Source organism: Pinus tabuliformis, chromosome 8, assembly GCF_031772625.1.
Source record: "Pinus tabuliformis cultivar Carrire ecotype Pingquan chromosome 8, CPIR1, whole genome shotgun sequence".
NCBI lineage: Eukaryota > Viridiplantae > Streptophyta > Pinopsida > Pinales > Pinaceae > Pinus > Pinus tabuliformis.
In genome coordinates, this window is record NC_142294.1 from 933,098,420 (window position 1) to 933,117,608 (window position 19,189).

General features: G+C 41.1%; 1 protein-coding gene across 4 annotated transcripts in view; it reads right to left on the reverse strand.

Annotated features, from left to right (window-relative positions):
• Positions 1–19,189, reverse strand: part of LOC149238578 (rhodanese-like domain-containing protein 14, chloroplastic) — a 422,676-nt gene that overhangs the window by 378,287 nt on the left and 25,200 nt on the right. The gene's annotated exons all lie outside the window — the stretch shown is intronic.

Genomic DNA, 19,189 nt, shown 5'->3' on the forward strand with positions numbered 1-19,189 from the left:
GCTCTTCTTCTCACACGTGTGCCTAAAAGAGGACGAATTTTAGGAGGCCGAATTTCAGATCTGATGCAGGGTTTGACCAGTGTTAACCAAGGGTTGTTTGGTTGATTTTGACTGCGGTTTTTGTGGGAAACTTTATGTTTGGGCAGGCTGCATTCATTGGCACAAATACCAAGATTTTCTGGGTTGTTTGACCTACATTGACTGCAGGGTTGACTTTTGTTTCACTGGGTTTGATCGCTCCAAAGTTGATTGTTTTGGGTTGACTTTGACTAGATAAGGAGGTCGAGTTGAATGCACTTTGACCGAGTTGCAAAGGGGTTGTTTTGACCCTTGACCGTTGACTAGTTAGGGCACACACTGTTGTTGATTTGACTGTTGTTGACCAAGGACAAAATTGCAGATTTGACCAAGCTATTTTTAGATAGTGATTTGGCAAGTCATTTTGACTTTGACTTTGTATTATTGTACTCTCTCTGTGCAGAACATTTGATATAATAATAAGAAGAGTTGATCAAAGGGTTTTCCCCATCTTGGGGTTTTTCCCTAGCATTCGCCAAATACTAGTGTTCTCTTGACTTGGCTTGTCTTTTGCATTTACTATTTATGTTCTATCTATAGTTACTGTCAATGTAATTAATGGTTAATGTGATTGCCCACTCCACTAGGTACCAACTCAGAATTTCTCGCCATCCAACCCCAAGGGAGGGATCAAATGCATGAACTCTCGCATATAGAAGAACCCCGACATGTAGATCTTCCACCTTGTGCAACTCCGATTGTCTCATCCCGCTATCCAAGTCAACACATGAGATCTGACTAGGTAGCTTTGTCTCCCTCAATATCAGGTACGGGTCTGATATGTCTAGCCAACTCTGCCTCCCTCAAGATCAAGTACAGCTCTGATATAAATATTATCACAACTTTTACATTGAGGTTAGTCAGGACTAGAGTCAAGACCAGATTGGGTGTCATCAAAACATGGCTTTCTTTTCACCCATTATATCACGAACACAGAGCTAACTAGGGAAGTTGGTCAGAGATCTTTAAGGCGAAAACACCACCCTTTCAATAGATAGCACTAGTGAACGCGGATGCGGTGTGTGTTCCAGCACCATTTTTCATGGCTCTCGCACATTATTGGACAATAGAGTAAGGTCCTGCTAGGCGAATTGAGGGGGCAAGGAAATAAACCTATAACGTTATAGGCGAAGCTACTTGAAGATTCAGGCCCCCTGATTCAGAGCATTCCTTCAAGGTCTTATCAGGTCCTGGGTCAACCCAGTAAGGTCCTGATCAACCCGGTCAAGTACTGACCCTCCCTGACTGCTATCTGGAAACCTACGAGAGTATGCCCATCTGATCTGATTCGTTTGCCTACCGTGCTACCTACCCACCAAGCTTGCTACCTGCCAACCCTGCTAATGTAATGGGCCAATCTTGCCAGTGCATAAGGGGGGGCTAACAACGCTGTAGATCCCATCAGTGTGCCTCTGAAGCGAACTGTGTTGAAATCCCAATGTGTGGTCTCTATGCTTACCTTTATCAACGGCTAGCCCAAAGGATGGTTGCACATCCTCATCCATCATGGACTCGACACGAGCCTTCAACTGCTCCTCCATAGATTGTGAAAATTCCTAGTCCAAGGAACCCCTACTACAGCAAAAACTGAATTTACTTCTCCTACTTGATTTTAACATACATTATCAAGTTATTTTATGAATACTGAAGCAGATTACTTCTGCAGCCTACACTACTTTAAATTTGATTACATGAAACATAAAACTAAGCAAAGAACAAGATACATAGGATAGTTGTTTTTGGACAAAATAGTCCCCAGAAAAACCCAATGCGGGAAAACCGATGCAACAGCTCTGAGGGTTTTCTATTATTAAGCAGTAATTCTGAATACAATGTTGGATGCCCTCCCTGCAATCTAGTGACAGAGAAATATAATGGCAGAAAACTGAGTGAGTTTACCTCACTTCACCCGACAGATTTGGTTGATCCAGTAGCAGAACTGGCTAACCCCGGCTATCTCTGCGCTGGTCTTGCGTAAGCCCTGCGTCAGCCTTACAGGCTCTGCGCCATCTTTTGCGTTGTCTCTTCTGCCTCTGGAACTTCTGCATCAACCTCTCCTGTCTATTCCGGCAGTTTCGGTTTTTTGCGTGGAGGGTAGCTTCTGCTCTGCGCTGACCCTTATGACTCTGCGTCAGGCCTGTGTGGGCCCAGATTGGCCCAGCATCAGTCTTTCTAGCTGTTGCGCTACCTCCACTAGTGTCTCTCCGCCTCTCTATCTAGTACTCTCGAACTATCCTGCCCCTCTGCTGCAGAATGATCACTCAGTTCGAATTTTCAGCTTCCTAGCCCCAAAAATCGAACTCCAGATCAATTCGTTCTCTCCGTGTGTATTTCTAAATGAACCCCAAGCCTCCTCCTTATACTTTTCATGTTGAGACTTCAACGAACGAGATTAAGTCTCTAATCAACGGCTAAGATTAAAAATTGACTTGATCCGCCTTCTAGATCATTTTCACCCATATTTTGATTAATACCCATTAATACTTCAATTTTCCTAAGTTTAGACTTAGGAGCCCCATTAAAAATATTAATTATTTTAATACAATACAATCCAAGTGGAATTTCACCAAATGGTTTCTGGGTTCTTTAGAACTCACGTGCCTTAGCCTCTCCACCAATTTTCATGGCTACAACACATACGATGTTACCAAAAACTAACACTCCCTCTTAGCAAGGAATGTGCTCTAGCAACAATGTCCAACTGCACGCTGCTCTGTTTCTGAAGCATCTCCTTTTCGCATTGTTGTTGCCACCAACACTCTGCTACTGCTGCCCATGACACTGCCATTGCCACTGCTACATCTATACTACAACTCCCTCTCAAATGTTGCATTTGCTATGCTGCTAGCACTACCACTGCTAACACTACATTCGTATTGCAACTCAGTTGCTGAGAGAAGCAACTGAAAAACATCCAAAATTACTGAACTTAATTGTGTTTAGCATAATACCATGAATGTTGGAATCTGACTGCTACTAGTCTCTAACCCTCTGAAAATTCTGCACTGTTGCTGACTTTTGCACTATTGTCAACCCTGCTCTGTGTTGATTAGTCTCTGGTCTCTGTGTACTGCATTTGTCTCTTCAAACAATCCACTGCATCATCTGACACTAAGTCCATCTCGCTACTGCTGATTCTCAGGGTCCCGTAGCAAGGAATTGATCCAAGAGGTGGACTCCTCAAGGATCCTGCCCACATGTAGTCCTCCTGACTAGAGCTCAATATTGCCCCATTTCCCTCCTGGAGATGCATGGGCACTCATGGCAAACTCATCTTCATCGATTTTTGCTAGAGCAGCCTTGGGATCATGTTTCTCATCCTTATCCCTTTGCTTCAAAGGACATTGGGATGCAAAGTGGCCCATCTCGCCACATCTGAAACATTTCACCTTCGAAATGTCCTTCTTCCGCTTCTGCTTCTGTTGTCCCTTTGATGTTAGAGATCTGTTCTCCTCCTCCTCCTTGGTATTCGTGCCAATCCCACTGCTGCCATTGAGGTTGACCTTAATCAGATCCCTCCTTAATTCCCCCTGTTGAAGTGCTACCCACATCTCCTCCCATGAAGGTAGTCTTTCCCTGCCGAATATACTTTGGATGAAGACTTGCCATTCATTGGAGACTCCATTCAGGGTCGTCCTTACCATCGCGGTAGACTGAGGAGTAGACCCCACTGCAACAAGTCGGTATCTAGTGTCCTGAAGACGTTGAAGAGAGGAGTTAACCCCTTCTCCCTTCTGCATCAATGTCCGCTGCAACTTTTGTTCTAGGTACATCTTCCGCTGTTCGAAATAGCCTTCATATAGTGAAGACAAAGCTTCCCACATCTCTCAGGCTGTATCTTTGCCCTGTAAGTGTGAGACCACATGATATCGAACTCCATCGAGTATGAACCTCTTCACCTTACCCTGCTTGGCCTTGTACTTCTTCTTCTGATCATTGTCAGCAAGAATAGCCACAACACTCTTGACGTAGGCTTCGAGATTGTACACCTCCAGAACAACTAAGATTCTGGTCTTCCATATGACATAGTTGGAAGCTCCTTCCAACCTATCCTAATCTCTGAGCCCATGTGATGCCATCTCACCCAAACTATCGAACTAACTCCTATAGTCACTGCTTAGCACTGCTGCCCGGTAAGTGAGAAATTCGAACTTTTGGTGAGAAAATTTCTTTGACGAGAAAATTCCCCTTCTATCTGTCTTCGCTCTTTTCTGACGGATTTCTGCCCCAGCAGAAACTGCGTCCTTCAAGCACTGCGCTGAGGCTCTGCGTCACTCCCTCTACCTCTGCAAACTCACGAACTGGAAATCGTACCTCTCTGTTGACTCTCTCAGAGAGAGATTTCCTCAGAATCTCTGCTTCCCGACAAGGACTGCGCAATCCCTTCAAGGGGATTCAAATTGCTGCCAAATGCAGCTATTGGCCTCTCTGCTCAGCGTTGGATCTGCTCTTCCTGTTTCAAAATCAATGCTTTGATACCATGTGAAAATTCCTAGTCCAAGGAACCCCTACTGCAGCAAAAGCTTAATTTACTTCTCCTACTTGATTTTAATATACATTATCAAGTTATTTTCTTAATACTGAAACAAATTACTTTTGCAACCTACACTACTTTAAATTTGATTACATGAAACAGAAAATTGGGCAAAGAACAAGATACATAGGACACAATTATTTTTGGACAAAATAGTCCTCGGAAAAACCCAATGCGGGAAAACCAGTGCAGCAGCTCTAACGGTTTTCTATTATTAAGCAGTAATTTTGAATACAATGTTGGATGCCCTCCTGGCAATCTAGTGTCAAAGAAAATATAATGGCGGAAAACTGAGTGAGTTTACCTCACTTCACCCGGCAAATTCTGGCTGATTCGACAACAAAACTAGCTAACCTCGACTATCTTTGAGCTGGCCTTGCGTCAACCTTACAGTTTTTGCGTCACCTTCTGCACTGTCTCTTTTGCCTCTGGAACTTCTGCATCAACCTCTGTCGGTTGTTCCAGCAGTTTCGTCTTTCTGAGTGGAGGGAAGCTTCTGCTTTGTGCTAGCCCTTTTGGCTCTGTGTCAGGCCTGCGTGGGTCCATATTGGCCCAGCATCAGTCCTTCTAGCTGTTACGCTGCCTCCACTAGTGTCTCTCCGCCTCTCTGTTCAGTACTCCGGAACTATCCCTGCCCCTCTGCTACAAAATGATCACTCAGTTCAAATTCTCAGCTTCCTAGCCCCAAAAATCGAACTCCAGATCAATTCATTCTCTCCGTGTGTATTTCTAAATGAACCCTAGACCTCCTTCTTATACTTTTCTCATTGAGACTTCAACGGCCGAGATTAAGTCTCTAATCAACAGCGAAGATTAAAACTTGACTTGATCCACCTTCTATATCATTCTCACCCATATTTTGATTAATACCCATTAATACTTTAATTTTCCTAAGTTTAGACTTAGGAACCCCATTAAAAATATTAATTATTTTAATAAAATACAATCCGGGTGGAATTTCACCAAACGGTTTATGGGTTCTTTAGAACTCATGTGCCTTAGCCTCTCCACCAAATTTCATGGCTAGAGCACATTTGATGCTACCAAAAACTAGCATAGACAACCCAACATGTAAGACATGCTCACCAATGAGTTGTAGGTGATTGTCGTCCAACAACTTTGTCATAGATATGGCTGCCTCTGTACCTATTGGCTCCTCATCAACAGTGGGGATGTCTCCCGACACCTCATCAACTTGTGGTGCACTACTATCACCTGAGAACTCGGTCACAACCCGGGATACCTCATCAATGAATACCTCAACAACAGATGGCATCTCATCAACAAGTGTATGCTCAATTGTCTCCTTGCCAACCATGGCCCCTTGAACTACTCTCTCGTCTTCTTCCTTAATCCTCTCCATCATCTCAGCATAATTCCACTTAATTCCCATTGGTTTATGCATGCCTCTTAGTTCACAAAACTCCCAAAAAGAGAGGGACGCCTTAATGTCATGACCCAACGATTGGTATGCCCTCCAATTTGCTTCCAATAACTCCACATCAATTGCAATCATGTCTTGCCATCTTGATGCATTACCCATAATTTTGGGAATAGTGAATTTGTTGTATAATTGAGAATGGTTTTGATTCCCAATTGCAGAATGAATCAACTTTTCCCGCACATCAATCATCATTCGTTGCATCCTCATCACCTCATTCAAGGTTACTACCATGTTGTTTGATTCTAATCTTTCTTTGGATCCCATGATTTCTTAGCTTTTTATTCTAGTCTTGTCATAGAACGAAGGTTTCCCATAGGCTTAACCAAGATTATGGCTCTAATACCACTGTAATGTTCCAAAATAGGAAAAACAGTTATATGCAAGAAAATAACAATTTTCACCACAGAAATTTTAAAACAATTTAGTAAACACCCAGAAGAATCAGAAATATGGAAGCAGTTGAACCATTTTATTATAAACTAGTGCAAGAGTGCAAAATATGGAAGGAATGTACCTGGGCTTGCCTCAAAGGCAAACGGAACAAAGCCCAGGTGAAGCATTGACAACCCGAGTTACAGTCAACTAACCAACTGCTACACTGCGCAGTGTCCAACAATTTTGCATTGTCTCCTGCAAAGATATGGCTAAAAACCCCACCTCCGATGCTCAAAAAATTTTGCAAATTTATATCTAGGCTCCTCAAGCAAAACCCACAAAAACCCAGAAATGGTTTGGCCTGATTTTGACCTCCCAAAATCGACCCCCAAAGGCACTGTGCAGTCCCCAGTAATTTTGCACTGTCTATTGCAAAGATATGGCTGAAAACCCCACCTTCGATGCTCAAAAAATTCTGCAAATTTATATCTAGGCTCCTCAGGCAAAACCCACAAAAACCCAAAAATGGTTTGGCCTAATTTTGACCTTCCAAAATCGACCCCCAAAAGCCCTACGCTTTCCAATAGTTGTTGAAGCATGTTGTCTATCAAACCACCAGCAAAATGCTTCTTAGGCACTCCTGAAATGTAGCAATCAACTCCAGCAATACTTCCCTTATTTCTCCCGGCAAGCAATAGCCCCAATGGCTGAAACTCTATCTCCCACGTATGCTCAGTTTCTCTCTTCTACGCTGGCCACAGAGTCTGCAAAATCACTCCTGAATATTGCTGCCACTTCCAGCCCTCAAACTCACCCAATAGCCAACAAATCTATTGAGCCTTCTTCTCCTAATTTCTCCCGGCAATAGCCCTCCGGAAGAATGTTGCAATGGCCACACTAGATCCACTGCGTCCTCCAGAAATACGCACTGCTGGGGCGAACTGAATACAAATGCTGGAAATCTCTCTACAAATCTCCTCCGGATGATAATGGATGAACCTCTCTAGGGTGGCACTCGAAGTCCCTCGAAGAAAGGGTGAGTTCTTTGCTTGGAAAACTCTTGCTAAACAGCAAGTGACCCGACTAAACAACTCGAGCAACAGAATCAAATTCGATAAGCCAAGAATGCCAAATGAAGTGTGTTGCCTTCCTTTTATAACTTTCGTGGAGCCTTTCTTCCCGCCTTTTCTTCCCTCTCATGCATTTTGAATCATTGGCTTAGGGAGTGCGTATTTCTTATGTGGGTGGTCCCCACATATCATTAACAAAACAAAATAAAATAAAATTAACTTGCCTCTAACTCCTAAGTCTTCTATCAAAAATCAAATGGGCCTCGTCTTCACCAAAATTGGCCCCCAAAATGTAGAAATAAATCTTGTTCCAAAATAATTTAGGAAGGGACATTACATGAACCAAAGATCCTGAAGTGTGCCACATCTGGTTTCTTACCTGAAAAATCTTCTTTTGATGTACTCATGCCACGAATTCGATGAGGATTTATGTTCTTCACATAAACAGTTGTATTGCATGCTTCAGCCGACAAGTGCAACAGTAGGCCCTGATCATGTAACATCACCTGCGCAGCTCCCACAATACTTTTTTTCTTCCTTTCAGCCACCCCATTTTGTTGTGGGTTATGGGGTGCTATTAACTCTCATCGAATGCCTTCTGATGCACAGAAGTTCTTGAATTCATTCGAAACATATTCTCCATCGTTATCACTCCTAAGAGTTTTAACTTTCCTGCCAGTGTCTTTCTCCACAAGTGCTTTAAATTCACAAAGTTTAGCGAACGTCTGATCTTTCTTCTGCATGAAGAAAGTTCGGCACTTACGAGAAAAATCATCTACAAATATTACATAATACCTGTGCTTGACCGTAGATGCTGTCAAGAACGGTCCACATACATTTGAGTGAACTCTTTCAAGGATCACTTGCGCTCGACTATCTTTATCATGAAAGGTAGCTTTGGTGTACTTCCCCAATGTACACCCTTTGCATGTGTCTCTCTGCTCTAGTGTACCCTTGGGAATTCCTATAGAAATTTTTTGCATGATCTTCAATGCTCCGTGGTGCAAGTGACCCAATCTTCTATGCCACAACTCACCGATATCTTGGCTCTGCACCTTCTCTGCTTTTGTGCTCAATGAAGCACAGTCTTCTACATCCAATTTGTAAAGGTTCTTCTTCCGAACCTCAATACACTTCACTTGTCTTGAGGCTATGTGATGAAGAAAATCCTTTCCCTTGCTAAATATCACATTGTAGCCACAGTCCTCCAACATGGCAACTAAAACCAAATTCTTCTTCAAACCTGGAACATACAAGACATCTTTTAATGTGAGGGGAGACACAAACTCCCTCTAAAAGGTAACAGTACCGATGTCGGTCGTGCTATACCTCCCATCATCTCCCATTTCGATGTGCATTTGTAGGTCCTTCTCCTCCAAGTCACTGAAGAACTCTTTGTTGTTGGTCATTTGGAATGAGGCTCCACTATCCAAAGACCACACACTACCCATCACCGATGTCACCATGCAAGCGACAACGGTGAAATCTAGCTCGAATTGTGAAGCAAGAGCTTCACCTACCGCTCCTCCTGAGTGCTTCTTGTCGGCCTTCTTGTGCAGACACTTCATGGCATAGTGTCCTAGCTCATGACAGTGAAAACATTTAATCTTCGACATGTCCTTCTTCTTGCCGCCCTAACTGGAATCTGATTTGGAATGGGATGACTTCCCCTTCCCTTTCTTCGCCTTTCCAGCTAAGGCACAGTTCTCCTCATCATCATGCTTGGATGAGGATCCATCTCTGGTGTTCCGCCGAATCTCTTCTTACATCAAGTCGGATCACAAACGCTCCCACTTTGGTAGCTTCTCCCTCGCATTAACTGAGCCCTGGTCATTGTGCCAGCTCTTGGGAAGGCCTAGAAGTGCTAGGCTCACCAGATCGTCTTCAGCAACTGTAACACCAACACTTCCAAGTTCATCCTGACATTGGGTGAACTTGGTCAAGTACTTCGATATTGTGTCACCCTTCTCCATCTTGATTTTTCTAAGCTTGTCCTTTAGTGCCAGCTTCCTATGGTCATTGTTGTTTTGAAACAAGTTTGTCAAGGCCTTCCACATCGCATATGGAGTCTCCTTACCATGGAGGTTCGAGACAATATGATCTCGAACTCCTTCTAGGATAATCCTTCTCACCTTTGCAACACATTTTCTCCACTCTGCCAAATCTTGAGAATACGCTAGCTTAGGAATATCTTTTTCTATGAATTCCTTAAGCCCATTGTCTTCCAACACTGCCTCCATCCTGTCCTTCCAAGCAATATAGTTCGAACTACCCTCAAGGGCATATTCGAGTCTCAATCCATAGAACAACATCCTGCTGGCTCTGAAGTATGATACTGCAAATTCGATTTCACCTGCAAAAGACAAACTCGTATTCTCTTCTTCTATAGTGATTTCTGCTCCAATACCATGTAGAAATTCCTTGTAGATTCAAACTGCTAATTGTAATATGCTAAAACAATAGACTTGAATCTACTCTACTCATCAGCGAAAACAATTAAACGATTGCAAAATCACAAAGCATACAAGAGAAAGAATTCAATCAACACATTACACAATGATTTCCTAGGGAAAGCCACAGCTAAAAACCCTTGTTATTTGTATATTTCATTAGTCAAAAAATATGAGAAGATTACAATGCTTAGCTCAAGCTCGAGCAACCTTTGCACTATCTCTATCTGTCCCACTGCTTCCTAGACAAGCCTTGGCCAATACTTAGCCAATTTCCTACTTGCCAAAGTCCCCATTTCCTTGTGTTATTCCTCAAGGAATTAGCCTCTATTTAATTGGGAAATTCCTCAATTATGAAATGCACAATCCTCATAGGCCTTCCTCTGACTGCACGCACCATCTATACAATTCGGATGATTATACAACTGATAGTACAATGTCCCTGAACTCCAATCTCAACTGGGTCTCTTAATCTGACATGCATGAGTTAATTATGAGTGAATCTTCAGTTTACTGGTTGATCACGGCAGGCAGCACCACACTGCACTTCATACAGCACCACACTGTACTTCAAGCAACACCACATTCGACTGCAGGCAACACCCCACTGGACTGCAGGCAGCACCACACTACTAGACCTCCCACTAGTTCCTCCATCAATTGGAACTAGTTTAACTGACGTTAACTCAATTAGACTGAATTAATTAATCACAATTCAAAATAAACTCAACCAGAGCTCCTAACTATAGGAGACACTCTATATGACTCTAGTTAGACCCTCAACTTGAATTAACTGAGCCAACTAAGTCAAATTAACTTAGTTAACTAATACAAGTTGTCATGAGATATGGAATTACAATTTTATTCCCAATTTAATTCAAGGACAAAATTAAATTAGGATTTTCTTGTTTCATTTTCAACAAGCAAGAAAACCAGCTCTGATACCATTGTAATATCCCAATTTAATAATTTCATTAAATTGTCGAGAAATTTCCTTCATAAAATTGTGTTGTACATTTTATCCAAAATATCATGAAAATTCATCATGTTTACACCGAAGAAACAACCAGAAATACGATAGCAAATAAACTCAGCTTTATTTATTATAATATAGGAACAAGGGTACATGCCAAAACAATATTTAAGATAATAGCTGAGAAGACCTCCAAATATTTTGTTGTAGTGCTAATCCCGGCCTCCCAAACTGCAACTAGAAATATGGCTCAATTTGAGGATCTGGATGACCCTCACTCTAATCTACAAATCTTCTCATATCTGCCTCCCAAAATGTAGCTAAAACAATACGCCCTCCTGTGAATTTTGAATGAATTCACCAAAGGGATGAGATGGGTTTTTGTCCACTCTTACAAAAACACCCAAGTGTTTTTATCCTGGCGCTGACTGAAGTAGAGAACCAGATTCTCCAATCCTCACCAACAAAAAATATAACTAATCCAAGATGTCCTCAAATGATCTCCTCCTCCTCCTTTTAAAGGCCTAATATATAGATTTCCAATCTTCTTGAAGCATTTTATTTTATTGTTTTATTATTATTCTAGAAGCTCCCCCTCGACTTCATCTAAGCGACTTTTAATTTTATTTTATTTTTCACTTAAGTCACTTTTCGCCTTTTTCCTTTAATTAACCATTTTCCCCTTCTTTTATTTAATTGGCTAGTTAAAGTCACTTTTAATCTGGAAAACTAGTAAATCATCCACCATATTTTCTCTGGTCACTGGGAATTGCTTTTCATCGTCCCATCTTGTAGATCTTCTTGTTTCGGTTCCAACAAGCTATTACACTAAGGTGTTCCATCAAATATTCTTCTTGGAATGCCACCTTAAGCGTAATTAATTAAGTTAGGCTCAATAATAGCCCTATTTTACGGGAATTATCAAAATGCAATGGAACCAAAAGCAAGTTGTGTGGATGATAAAATACACCAAATGAATGTCATCGGATCCCATAAAACTCCTCAAAACCCCTTAGGAACCTCTAATGACGTACTCTTGCTCCAGTGACCTGGCCATCACATACCCTGGAAATCCATCCTAGTTGTACTATAGAGGAAACTAAAAATGGGGATATTACAAGAAGACATCCCAAAAGAACCATTAGAAGATGAGGTCATATAATTTTTTGTTGATGTTTTTTGGACTTACTAATGCACCTTACACATTTCAACGTTTGATGAAATTCTATATCCAATCCCTTCTTCAGAAAATTTGTTGTGTTGGTAGTTTTGATGATATATTGATTTATAGAAAACCTTGGAAAGAGCATGTACAACATGTTGACGTGGGTATTAAAACTATTGGAGGAGAAACAACTATATGCAAATCCTTCAAAGTTTGACATTATTGTTCAGGAAAAGGAATATTTGGGTCATTTTGTATCTCATGGGAGCATTAAGGTGGACCCTAACACATTTAAATCTATGATGAAATTTTCAATTTCGAAAACATTGATTGATCTTAGGGGATTGATGAGCTATTACCACAAGTAAATCAAGAACTATGGTCCAATAGCAGTACCACTAGCATCATTATTGAAAAGGAGGCCTTTCTTGGATTTAAGAAGCAACCCAATATTTTCAAAAACTTAAGGAGGCCATGCTTAGAATTTCTATAATGATCATACCATACATCAAAAAAAACTTTATTGTGGAATGTGATGCCTGAGGGCATGCAATTGATCCAATTTTAATGTAGGAAGGAAGGCCCCTTACCTCTAAAAGATGCCAACTTAAGGAAAGAACATTCTAAACACATTTATGAGAAGGAATTGTTTGGCATACTAATGCAATTAAGCGATGGTGCTCATATCTAATAGGAAGACACTTCAAGATGAAAATATGCCATGGTAATATGAAGCAATTCTTGTAACAAAAACTATCATCAAAAGAGCAACATAAAAGGGTCACAAACATGCTAGGTTATGACTGTGAAATTATCTACAAAAAGGGGAAATAAAATGTGGTGGAAAAGGTGTGAAACTTCCAATATGGAATCCTATTGCAGCAACTGGTATTATTTCTCCTAATTGTTAATTAATTTAACAATTTATTGCTACAACAAATATCGAAATAAACACACTGCAACCTTCACAAATAAAATTATGAAAAAATAAAGCGTTGGAAACTGAGAAATGCTAACACATACACACATAAAATATGAGACAATTATTTTTGGACAAATGTCCCCGGAAAAGCCCAACTTGGAAAAATTGGTGCAACAGTAAGGGTTTTTATTATTATGCAGCAATGAAAATCTGAGTACAATCTGGATGCTTGAAACTGGCAATCCACAACAAGAAAATTTGGGCAAAATTATTGAAGGGAATTACCCTTCCTCCACAAGCAATCCCGACACAACCTGCCTACAAAGAACTCGGCCTCCTAAAGCCTCTGCGCTACACTGCGTAGTCTCTATGACGTCAAGCCTCTAACTGATCTCTAATGAAGTCATTATGTCTCCTACTGCTGAGGAAATGTTCTCTCCGTCCCTCTGGAACCTCTGCCTAGCCACTGGAACTGAGAATGAATTTTCTCCCCAGCAAATCAAACTACCCTCTCTGAAGCAATTGTGCAGTCCTCTGTGCTACCTCACTGGGAAAATTCAGCCCTCTTGCTATTGCCTCTCCGGATCTGGAAAAACTTCTTTTGGATCACTATCCTTGCCCGTCACTCACTCCTTCAATCTTTGGCTCTCTCTAGCAACTGACTGTTGCTACTCAAAAAATCAATCTGCCAAGGAAATCGAACTACTCAAGTTTGTTCTTAATCACCACATCAATCTCTTCTTATAATCCACTATTGGAGCACCAACAACCGAAATTAAAACATAATCAATGGATAGGATCATCTTTGGATCAATCCATGTGAGTTTCTAGATGATTCTCACCTTATCTCAATTAATATTGATCAATTAACCATATTCCCTAAGTTTATACTTGGGAAATATTTAAAAATCGTTTAATAATCTAGTTGAGACACTTCTAGGCAGAATTTCTAGAAACGATTTCTGGGTTTTGGAGATCTCATGTATTCTAGCCTCCCCACCAAATTTTGTGGCTAAAACACATCCGATGCTACAAAAACTAACACTCCCTGTTAGCGAGGAATGTGTTCTAGTGTTGTACACCCTGCCACAACACTTTGTCTCTGTATCATCTCTGTCCTGGCTATTGTTGCCCACCAACTACTGCACAACTCTGATGTTGCATCTGTGTTGATGCTGACACTGCCATACTGCTACCAACTCTGCATCTGCACTGCAACTCCCTCTCATTTGTTTCTGCTGCAACTGCAACTGAGAAGCATCCAAAACACTGAATCAATTGTGTTCAGTATGATGCATCTGTCTCGCGAGTCTCTGACTACTACTAGCATCTGCACTGTCACTAAAGAATCTGTGTCGATGATAACTCTACACTGAGCCACCTGCTCTGTTGTTAACACTGCACTTCGCTCCTTAGCATCTGATTGCTACTAGTCTCCAACTGTCACTCTAGTACTAACTGCATCGACTACCACTTATCCATCCTACTATAGAATACTATGGGCCCCCATAGCAATGTAATGATCCATGAGGTGGACACCTCAAGGACCCTACCCAAACTTTGTAGCTCTCTGGGTCTACAATACCAAATCTACCCACCTCACTCTTGGAGGTATATCTGCGAACATAGTGAAGTCTTCCTCCAACCTTGAGGACAACCTATCGATCTTTGCTGAAGCTGCCTATTGGTCCTACTTCTCCTCGTCCTTCTTCCTGAGAGGACACTGGGTATTGTAGTGACCAAGCTCACCACACTTAGAGCACTTGACCTTTGACAAGTCCTTCTTCTTCTTTCTCTGCTCCCCCTGCCCCTAACTGGGACCCTTAGATCCAAGGGCCATATTCTCCTCCTCCTTTACCACCTTCAATCCATTGCTACTGCTGCCACTAATGGAGCTCTTCAATAGAGCTCATCTCAACTCCTCCTGCTGCAAATCGACCCACATCCTGTCCCACTCTGGTAGCCTATCTCTACCTAATATGCTTTGGACAAAGACCTACCAATCCTTTGAGACACTGTTGAGTGCCAATTGCACTAGCTCTGTGGGTTGAGGCGCTACCCTAACAACTGACAGTTGCTCTCGAACCTCCTGAAGCTTGGTTAGGAAGGGATCTATGCCTTCCCCCTTCTAGATCAGGATGCATCTCAGCTTCTCCTCAAGAAAGATCTTTCGTTGCTCAGAAGTTCCCTGGTATAACATGGAGAGAACATCCTACATTTGTTTGGTAGTATCTTTGCCAGCTATATGTGAGACTATATGATCACTGACTCCATCCGGGATCAATTGCTTCGCCCGCGCCATCTCCTTCCTGCATTCATTCTATTGATCTGCATCCTGGGGAACTTCCACTACATTATGAATGTAGGCTTTCAAGAAATATTCATCTAGAAGGAAGGGCATCCTAGCCTTCCAGATGACATAGTTGGATGATCCATCCAACCTATCCTGATCTCTAAGCCTTGCAGTGGCCATCTCGAACATTGTCGAAAATCCCCTCTTTTCTTTTGCTTGGCTGCTACTCGCACTCCCTTCTTGAATGCGTGATCCTGCAAGCTACTACTGCCAATCTACAAATGGAAATTTGAACTTTCGAGACTCGAAGTTCCCTGAGGAAAATTTTCCCTCTTTTGTGTGTGCTTTTCTCTCTTCCACCCGACGTTGGTTCTGCTCTAGCGAATTGTTGCAAAACCCTCTGCGTTAGCTAGAAATCTACCCAACGAAAAAATCTGAGCTGCTCCCTCTGCCTCTGGAATCACTAGATTTGGAAATCAAATTTTTCTACCTCTCTACTCAGAAAAATCGAACTTCGTCAAGTAACTCGGCCTACCTGGTAAAGGACTGCGTTGCTCCTGGGAATCTCAGCCCGTTGCTCTTACTGACCAGCGAAATTCCTTCTTTTAGCTCTAAGCTCTCAGCTGATCAACTGCGGTCGAATACCATGTGAAAATTCCAATATGGAATCCTATTGCAGCAACTGGTATTATTTCTCCTAATTGTTAATTAATTTAACAATTTATCTGCTACGACAAATATCAAAATAAACACACTGCAGCCTTCACAAATAAAATTGCAAAAAAATAAAGCGCTGGAAACTAAGAAATGCTAGCACTCACATAAAATATGAAACAATTATTTTTGGACAAATGTCCTCGGAAAAACCCAACTTGGGAAAACGAGTGCAGCAGTAAGGGTTTTTATTATTATGTTGCAGTGAAAATCGGAGTACAACCTGGATGCCTAAAACTGGCAATCCACAGCAAGAAAATCTGGGCAAAATTATTGAAGGGAATTACCCTTCCTCCACAAGCAATCCCGGCACAACCTACCTACAAAGAACTCGACCTCTTGAAGCCTTTGCGCTGCAGTCCGCAGTCTCTATGAAGTCAAGCCTCTGACTGGTCTCTGATGAAGTCAATCTTCCTCCTGCTGATGAGGAATTCGTCTCTCTGTCCCTCTAGAACCTCTGCCCAGCCACTGGAACTGAGAACTAATTTTCTCCCCAGCAAATCGAACTTCCCTTTATGAAGCAACTGCACAGTCCTCTGCGCTACCTCACTAGGAGAACTCGGCCCTCTTGCTGCTGCCTCTCAAGATCTGGAAAAACTTCTTCTGGATCACTGTCCCTGCCCCTCAATCATTTCTTCGATCTCTAACTCTCTCTGGCAACTGGCTGCAGCTACTCAAGAAATCGATCTACCAAGGAAATCAAACTGCTCAAGTCTGTTCTCCATCAACACATCGATCTCTTCTTATAATCCATTGTTGGAGCACCAATGACCAAGATTAAAACTTAATCAATGGCTAAGATCATGTTTGGATCAATCCGTGTGAATTTCTAGATGATTCTCACCTTATCCCAATTAATATTGATTAATTAACCATATTCCCTAAGTTTAGACTTAGGAAATATTTATAAATCGGTCAATAATCTAATTGAGACACTTCTAGGCAAAATTTCCATAAACAATTTCTGGGTTTTGGAGATATCAGGTATTCTAGCTTCTCCATCAAATTTCGAGGCTAGAACACATCCGATGCTACAAAAACTAACAAAATGCACTTTCAAGGAAAGAAGAGGAGAACAAGGCCTTACCTTGTGTTATTTCCATTCTACAAATTGATTGGGTGAAAGAAGTATGGATAGAGTCGCAGCATGACCATAGTACATGGCAGCTGATTTGGCAACAACAATAGGACATGAGTGCATTAGAAAATTTTGTGGGGAAGAATGATTCACTTTGGTAGAAGCATTGCCTATATTTATGTAAAAATTTCCAACTCAAACAAATGATCCTTTGAAACTACACACTTCTCCTATGGTGGGACATTAATGATTTTTGAAAACTCAAGACAAGATCAAGAAGGATTTTTTTCTAAGGTGTTAAAACTAATTTTCAAAATTTTGTGCCGGAGAATTTGGTTCACCAACATAACAAAGGAGAGATGATCAAGTCCCTTGGGTCTTCTAGAATTGTTAGCCATACCAAGAGAGCATAGGGTTGTTTGTGGATCAACTCACAAAGTATGGCCATTTTTGCTCACTTTCTCACTCATTTAAAGCAAGTACATTAACCATGATATTCATGGAAACAATTTAAAAGCTACATGGAAACCCCAAGATTATTGTAAGTGACAAATATCCAGTTTTTACTAATAATTTTTTCATCAACTTGTTTTCTCATTTGGGTACTCAACCATCTCACATCTCCTTTTAGTGTGTACCCAATCTAATGGGAAAACTAAGATTGTGAATAAATGCCTAGAAGGTTATATTTGTTGCTTTGCATTTGATAAATAGTGACAATGAGTCAAATGATTTATCTTTGGCAAACTGGTCGTACAACAGTTTCTTCCATACTTCATCCAAAATGTCGCTATTTATGTCAATTTATGGGTATCACCCTCCATCCATCACGTCGCTCTTGAGAGGGAAATCTAAGGTTCAAGCAGTGGACAATCACATCGAGCATCAACAAGACATTCTCCAACTATTGAAGGGAAACTTGGATATAGCATAAAACATGATAAAACAACAAGTAAATAAACATCATAGTTACTAGTTAAAGGCACTTTGAAGTGCAGGATTGGGTATTTATGAGGCTGCAACCATCCAAACAAAGGTTTCTCAAGCAACAAAAGGACAATAAATTAGCACCCATGTACTATGGTCCCTATAAGGCGTTGCAAAGGATTGGTGGTATGGCTTATAAATTGGATTTGCCTCCATTTTCATGTATCATCCATTCCTCTACGTTTCTTGTTTAAAGGTGGTCATTAGTGACAAGATCTTGGTTCAAACTTCTTTTCTGGAGCTGGATGAAAAAAGGAAAATCTTTCTAGAACCTAAAATAGTGATTAAAATTTAGAACACAGATCGAGCAACTACGAAAGCAAGGAAGTAGAAGATGTGACTTGAGAAGATGAGTTCTTCGTACAAAAGCATCAACAACTTATTAACATTGGGACAATGCTGGTTTGAAGGGGAAGGGCATGTTAAGCCCCTAACCATAACCCTCATCCATTACCTTTACATTAATTATAGTTTTGTAGGCTTATTATTTTTTTATTCTAGTACTCTTTATCTTCGAGTCTCGACATATACATCAAGGAGACTCATTTGAATGATCATCTGATCTTTCTGCATCTGATATCTTATAACGGGACGTTGCCTCCTTGAAGAGACCTTTTCTTCATTCTTTTCTTTCACTTGATTTAGGCATGGCATTATTGAATTGGCAATGTTCTATACTTATTTGGTTTTTTGGTCCATAACAACAAGATATCCTCATATACTGTATGGTGGATCCGCCTACATTTCAGCTTCAACAAGATTTTATTCATGGAAAGAATAGGCAAACTTGGACTATCAGGAATGGTGTCGTCCTCTTTAAAAATTGCAGCTATTTCCAGCCTGGCTCTCCTCTTATTAAACAGGCTCTTCAACATGAGCATGCATCTCCTGTGGGTTTTCACAAATTTTATAGAATTATCTACTCCAAATTTTATCGGCTGTAAATGAAGTCTGATATTGACAGTTAGTGCAGAATGTGATGCTTGCCAGCACAAATAGGTGGAATTTGTTACTCATCCTGATATTCTCCAACTTAATGCCATTTCCAAACAAAAGTGGGAAGAGGTATCTATCTACACACAAAGTAGTGCGGTATTTCAAATTTT